We start from the raw sequence: 7,866 nt of genomic DNA, 5'->3' as shown, positions 1-7,866 counted from the left end.
GACTCAGTGGCTTAAAAAACACTGAATGGGGGACCAACAGATAGTGTAATGATTATGCTGCTGGACTCCCATGTAGTCAACCACAGTTCGAGTCTCAGACCCGGCGGCTTAAAACTCATGTTGGGTACGTGTGCTTGTATGCCCAAGATCCCAAGAGGAGAATGGAGGAGTAGGGATGGTGGCATGGTCATTGCCCCAGGGGGTGTTTTCTTACTTTCTGTCTCTGTCTCTCTGGCAAGCACAAATGCCCTAAAGCTAAAATCTCTTAAAAACAAGAACAAAAAACCCAAGAAAACAAGCAAAAAACACTGGATGTGCCTGTGTGCCCAAAATCCCTAAAGGAGGGAGAAATGGAGAAGGGATTATGACGCAACCTTGCCCCATGGGGCTGTCTCCTCTCTCTCTCTGTCTCTGTCTCTATCTCTCTGTGGCAAACATACATGCCCTCTGGCAATAAAAAAGAAACAAGAGGAGCCAGCAGGTGGTGTAGTGGTTAAGGCCCTGGGCTCTCACATGGCTGAGATTCCAGTCCCTGACCTAGTGGCTTAAAACTCATACTACGTGCATGTATGTGTGTGCGCCCAAAATCCCAAGAAGAGAATGTGGAGAGGAGATTGTGGTGTGGTCATCCCTCTTGGAGAGGGATTTCTCTCTTTCTCTCTCTCTCTGTCTCTCTCTCTGTCTCTTTCTCTCTCGTGAACATATATGCCCCACAACAAAAAAAATCTCTCCAAAAAAGGGGCCAGCAGATGACATAGTGGTTACATTGCTGGACTCTAACATGGCCAACTGCAATTCGAGTTCTGGACCTGGTGGCTTCAAACTCATGCCAGGCGTGTGTGAATATGTGTCCAAGATCCCAGGAGGAGAACGGAGGAGAAGGGATTGCAGTGTGGCCTTCCCTCCTGGGGGGTGATTTCTCACTTTCTGTCTCTCTGACAAGCGCATGCATCCTGACAAGCAAAAATCTCTCTCTCTCATTTATTTATTTATTTATTCATTTATTTTGGAGAGGTTTTTGCTATAGGGCACATGTGCTTGCCAGAAAGAGACAGAAAGCGAGAAATTACCCACCCCCATCCCCCAGGGGAGTGACCACACCGCGATTCCTTCTCCTCCATTCTCCTCTTGTGATCTTGGGCAGACAGGCACACATGGAACTCGAACCATGGTCGACTACATGGGAGTCCAGAGGCATAGCCATTATGCCAACTGCTGGACCCACAAAAACTTCAAAAGAAAGAAAAGAAAAAGAAAAAGAAAAAAAGAAAAAAGAAAGAAAAAAAAGAAAAGGAAAAAGAGAAAAGAAAAGAAAAAAAGAAAAGAAAAGAAAGAAAAGAAAAGAAAAAGAAGAAAAGAAAAGAAAAGAAAAGAAAAGAAAAGAAAAGAAAAGAAAAGAAAAGAAAAGAAAAGAAAAGAAAAGAAAAGAAAAGAAAAGAAAAGAAAAGAAAAGAAAAGAAAAGAAAAGAAAAGAAAAGAAAAGAAAAGAAAAGAAAAGAAAAGAAAAGAAAAGAAAAGAAAAGAAAAGAAAAGAAAAGAAAAGAAGAAAAGAAAAGAAAAGGAGGCACAGGAAGGGTCTAGTTGGCCAAATCTGCTCTGCAGTTGAATCAAGTTTCCTGGTTGAGGTAAAAAATGAGTGGAAGTACAGGAAGGTTATTGTCATGCAACCAAGGTGACTGGGTATCAGTTCATATTCACAACTGCATCTTGCTATGTTTTTCTTTCTTTCTTTTTTTAAGAGAGTTTTTTTGCTGTCGGGCATGTGTGCTTGTCAGAGAGAAGACAGAAAGGGAGAAATCACTGCCCCCCTCCCCACCTCCCTCTGAGGGGCAATGGCCGTGCTACAATCCCTTCTCCTCCATTCTCCTCTTGGGATCTTGAGCATGTACACACATGGCCCCGGTGTGAATTTTAAGCCACCAGGTTCAAACAACAGTTGACTATGTGTGAGTTCAGTGATATAACTATTATGCCATCTCTTAGTTCCATGTATTTCAAGGTGACCCTACTTTCAAGACACTTGAAGTGAATGACCATGTATTTGTTCTTTCCTTCTTTTTTTCTTTTTTAAATAATTTCATTGGGACCTGCAGGTGGCCTGGTGGTTAAGATGCTGGACACTCCCACGTGACCAACCATGATTTGAGTCCTGGACCTGGTGTCTTACTTTCTCTCTCTCTCTCGTCAAATTAAAAAAAAAAAAGAAAAAGTGAATGAATAAATAAAATTAAATAAATAACTCTTTAAAAATTTCACCATAGGGTGTGTATTTGTGAGAGAGGTGGGTTGGGGGAGTAAGAAAGCAAACCCCCGCCCCCACCCAGGGATGACTACACCGCAATTTCTTCTACCCTCCTTTCTCCTCTCAGGGGTTTTGGGCACACGCACACACACACACACACACACACACACACACACTCACCAAGTGTGTTTTCCAAGCTGCTGGGTCCAGGACTAGCACTGATCAGTTGACCACATGGGATCCAGTTGCCTTAATCACCACATTACCAGCTTGCCCTGTTATTTTTTTCCCCTATCCACCAAAATGTGTCTGAAAGTGCGAAATAGGTACACACGAGTGAAGAGTGGGGTGACAGCTTGGCCTTGGGCAGTTGGCTGGCAAAGGGGAGACCTGTTGGTCTGAGCAAGTGGGGTTCTGTAGGAAGGCCAGAAACTTAGAGAATGATGCACAAAATTTTGCAAGTCCAAGAGACTGAGCTCAGAATGTGAAATCAAGATTCTAGGGCACACAGCAGATAAAATAGAGCCTCGGGTCAGAGGATGGAGGGGGCTGGACACTGGTACCCAGCTGTGCTCCAGAAAGCATTTTTGCTGATGCTCTGAGGCTCAGCTGCCCAGTGTCCATTAGTGCTCAGAGCCAAAACACCTTGGCAGCTTCAGCAGTAATAATGGTATTGAAGCGAGGGGGTCAATGCAAAAAAGTGAAGTGCTGGCACACACACTGGCATGCTTGTTAAAGCATTTGGAAAAGCCCAAGTTGCTGAAGTTGTTTAATACTTTGCAATAAATGTTAAAGGAAAGTGAATGGGAGAGTGAGGGCTGGTGGGGCTGCCCCAGGCAAATTTGCTATTCAGCTCTTTTTGTTGGAGCCTCATTCCTTTTGCAAACTTCTCCCACACTCTATCATCAGTGATGTTAGCAAAGGCGAACAGTGTGCCTACTCCATGCAAGGCATGGACGCAGGCCCTGGAGGTATGCAGAAAGAACCAAAGACATTCCAGCCCACAGGAGCTCATGGGGACATAGTACACCTCTCACTAGACCAGGGCCAGCTGCTGCTGAAGTCCCTGGTCCATGGTCTTCAAGAGAGATCACATCGCATGACATGATGGGAAGCTCCAAGGCTTTCAGCCAAGTAGCTTTGGGTTTGAAGTCTTCTGCTGCTACTGTGTGATCCTAGGCAGGTTCTTTAACTTTGAGCCTAGGTTTTATCATTTGTAAAATCAGGGCAATGTTACCCTCCTAGCAGGATTGTGATTAGCAATAAATTAGGTAACTGTTCTTAAAGGAGCTGTATAACATTAGCATGTAGCAAATGCTCAATAATTGACAGGCTGCCTAAGCAAAACCCTCCATACCTACACCACTACCGAGAGAAAGGAATCCAGTGAATTTCTCAGGCCTCCCAGGCCTCACAATTGCTGGGTCTGGTGCATAGCTGTTGACTTTGCATCACTGGAGCTACTACAGAGAAGCAGGATCTGCTTGAGCTCTTTTAAATGAAATGTCTCCATTGTGGTCAAGGACTACCTTCACAAGAGTAAAATGAGGCATGGCCGTCATGGTGCCCATGAGGGTGACACTCACTTTCTGATACCCCTGCTCTGCCTCTCATACACACGGATGGTGGCTGGCTTAGACAATAACCACACCCACAGTTACAACTCCTTGCAACTACTTTCTAGTATAACTCGTGAATATTCTCAAGGCTTATAGCACAACTCACATAGAGATATACCTGTGGCTAATTGGAGAACTTGTTTAAATGTGTTGCTGCCTAACCAATTTTTTTCTTTATCTATGGTAGAGTGTGTGTGCATTTATGAGAGAGACGAGCACCCTCGACAGTCTAGCCCCCCCACAGTCACCTCCCTCCCATCCTCTAACTTGTGGGCTCTGTGGCATCCTGCTTATGCCCAGAATATTTCAAGCCAACCGGGTCAGGAATTTGAACTGCAGTTGCAGTGTGGGATTTGGCTTCTCTTGAACAGCATTATTACCCTGCACCATGGAACCAGCTGTTTAGTGATTTATTTTAAAGTTATTCTTCCATGAGCAAGCAAGAGAGAGAGCAACCTCTTTAACAGAGTCTGAATGCCACAATGCACCCTTAGAATCAGCTGATCCCGATCATGAGCACACGCGTGCCCAGTGTACTCAGAGAGGTCTTCCCCACGAGGAGCCTTCCCATGGAGGACTGCCTTGCAGAGTGTCGTGTTTTACCACCGCACCCCCTCCAGCCCCCAACCAGTTCCTTACTGCTGCCCCACAGGCACACAGGCAAGATTTTTTGGACACTGATTACCCCATCTTGTTTATTCTTCAGGGCATTCTCCAGCTCCCCATAACTGCTAGACTCCATGGATTTGTCTCTTCCCTTTGACATTCAGAATCTAAAGACTTCTCTTTGGTCATAGAGTTCCCTGAAAATGTTCCTTGAACATGTTCATAATCAAATAATTCCAATTTGGGCCCCCCCCCACCTGAATGTATATTAACTCTGCCTTCAATCCCTCAGGAACAGAGCTGCCTCGCTGCCGCCCTGAGAACTGCATCCTTTGTTTGGACCCCTGTAATAGCCACCCACTGGTTTCCCTGTGCTGTGGTTTCCTAGGGCTCCCCTAAGATAGTGCCACCACCAGAGTGGCTCAAACAACAGAAATAGAATCCCTTGAGATTCTGGAGGTTAGAAGTCCCAAATCAAAGTGTTCTCAGGGTCATGCTCCCTTTGAAAGCTGTGGAGCAGGGTCCTTCCTTGCCTCTCGCAGCTCCATGCAGCCATGGGCATTCCTTGTCTTGTGTGTGCATGCCTGTAATATTTAGGCTGTCTGAAACATGGGGTGGATTGTGACAAAAAGACCTGTTGGAGAACCTCTCTCTCTCTCACATAAGAAATAAATGAATAAACAAACAAAAAAGATTCTTGGCTGACAGTTTTGTCTTTTACTATTTTAATGTGTCATTCCACTGCCTTCTGGCCATCATTGATTTAGTTGAAAAGTTAGCTGTTAGTCTTACTGGGCTTCCCATGCACATAATGAGTCATTTTACTCTTGCTTCTTTTGAGCTTTACTCTGTCTTTGATCTTCAGCATGCTTCCTATAATGTGTCTGGATTTAGATATCTGCATTTATTCTGCTTAGAGTTCATTGAGCTTCCTGGGTATAGATGAATGTTTTTCAACAAATTTAGAAAATTTTCAGCCATTGTTTCTTTTATTGGCTCCATTCTCTTTCTTCTTTTCTAATACTTGCAATTCATATATATTAGTGGGCTTAAAGATGTCCCATATTTCTCTGAGGCACTGTTCATTTTTCTTCACTGCATTTTGTCTCTTGAATTGTATAATCTCTGTCACTCTAATTCTCTGATTTGTTTTTGAGTTTAAACCTTCTGTTGTGCCCTTCTAATAAATTTTCATTTTGGTTATTGTACCTTTGAACTTTAAATTTCCCTTTTCAAATAAATTTTTATCTTTTTATCAATATTCTTTATTTGATGAGACATTGTCTTTATTTTTATTTATTTATTTATTTATTTATTTATTTATTTATTTATTTATTTATTTATTGCTATAGGATGCATGCATTTGAGAGAGAGAGAAAGCAAGAAACCACCTCCAGGGGGATGGCCATACTGCAATTCCTTCTCCATTCCCCTCTTGGAGTTTTAGACATGCATGGACACATGCCTAGCATGTTTTTCAAGTTGCTGGGTCCAGGATTCGAGCCACACTGTTGGCCACGTGGGTTCCAGCAACCTTGACCACCACACCACTAGCTGACCCTATATTTATATGTTTACTTCTTTTTTTTTTTTTTTTTTTTTTTTTTTTTAGAAAATAGAGAGAGAGGATGATAAGAGAGAGAAAGAGAGTTGGACAGAAATATATATATAGAGAGATTTTATTGACAGGATCTTGTCATTGTGGTCCTCTGACCCAGCCTTCCAGTAAGCTAGTATTTCAGTCACTTGGCCTACACGAGTGTTCCAATTTCTCTACATCCTCACCAATATGTGCTATGTTTTTGTTTGTTTGTTTGTTTAGTAGGGTCATCCTAATGAGTGTGAGATGATATTTCTTTGTATGTGTGTGTACATTTTTGTTCTAAATTTATTAAAAATATTACAGCATTGCAAAAAGATGTCTGAAACCTGGGATAGATTGTGACATGGTGTTTGGAAATTCATCCCAACTGTAGGCTGAGTGACCTGCAGGTTGGACAGACTGCCAAAGTCCAAAAGCTTCAGCATTTCCTTAGTGTCAGGAATTACTTCAATGATCTCCTGATCTAAAGCTGAGAGCTCAGGAACACAATTCTTTCTCTTTTCTCTCTTCTCTTGCTGCAGCTTGATGGAGATATCTCTCACCTGGCCTCTCTGAATCCACTTCATCAGATGTGTTACTTAGCCTACTACTTTGTAGCAGAGACTTTTGCTGTCACTGATAGTGATTTCCTTGTACATGTGACTGTTCATGTGGAAACCACTGCCCAGACATATGTAGTACTTCTCAATGATGACCTGGATCACCTTCTTCATGGTTTTGGCGTAAATGCAGCCCCACAGTGGGTCTGTGGTGAAAGAGTTTTTGTAGATTTGATTTGCATTTTTCTGATGATTAGTGAGTTGAGCATTTTTTCATGTACTTATTAACCTTTAGTATCTCTTCTTTGAAAAAAAATATCTATTCAAATCCTTTGCCTATTTTTGAATTGAGTTTGCTTTTTTATTCTGATTAGGAGTTCTCTATATATTCTGAATATTAATCCCTTATCATATATATGAGTTACAAATATTCTCCCAATCTGTAGATTGCATTTTTTCTCCATTAACAGCATATTTTGATGCAAGAATTTAAAAAATTCTCATGAAGTGAAGCCAGCATGTGGTATGATGGTTAAAGTGCTGGACTCCCACATGGCTAACCATGGTTTGAGTACTGGACCTGGCAGCTTGAAAATCACACTGGTTTTACACTGGTGCGTGTGCCCCCAAAATCTCAAGAGGAAAATGGAAAAGGGATTGTGTCGAGAGGGGTGATTTTACACTTTTCCTCTATCTGTCTCTGTCTCTCTCCAGTGAGTGCATGCACTCTATGGCAAAAAATCTAAAAACAAGAAAAAAATTCTTATGAAGTAAACTTTCACAAAGTCCATTTTTTCTTTTGCTGCCTGTACCTCTGGTGTTATATCCAAATAATCATTGTCAAATCCAATAGTTTCAGGTTTTACATTTAGTGTATTTTGAGTTAAATTTTATATATAGTGTTAGATAATGTTCTAACCACAAAGTTATTCGGTTTTCCAGTCCCATTTGTTGAAAATGCTGCATTTTACCCATTGAATGTTCTTGACTATTCACAATCAATTTATCATATGTGCAAGGGTTTGTTACTGAACACTCTATTCTATTCCATTGGTCTAGCTATCTGTCTTTGTACCAGTACTACAAAATTTTTTTAAGAGAGATTTTTCTGTATGGTGTGTCAGCTAACCTGAGAGACAGACAGAAAACAAGAAATCATCTCCCGGGGGGATGTCCACGCTGCAATCCTTTCTCCTCCATTCTCCTCTCAGGATTTTGGGCACACATGCACACTCAGCTGGCATGACTTTGAAGCTG

The 7,866-nt window shown here is 42.0% G+C and overlaps 1 pseudogene; it reads right to left on the bottom strand.

Moving 5' to 3' along the window:
* Nucleotides 1–3,278: 3,278 nt before the first annotated feature.
* LOC114009524 (40S ribosomal protein S17-like) lies at nucleotides 3,279–7,584 on the bottom strand (annotated as a pseudogene).
* Nucleotides 7,585–7,866: the final 282 nt, after the last annotated feature.

The sequence above is a fragment of the Tupaia chinensis genome, unplaced genomic scaffold (genome assembly GCF_000334495.1).
Source record: "Tupaia chinensis unplaced genomic scaffold, TupChi_1.0 Scaffold000549_1, whole genome shotgun sequence".
Taxonomy (NCBI): Eukaryota; Metazoa; Chordata; class Mammalia; order Scandentia; family Tupaiidae; genus Tupaia; species Tupaia belangeri.
Note: the sequence above shows the minus strand (reverse complement) of the source record. Positions and strands in the feature narration are given on the sequence as shown.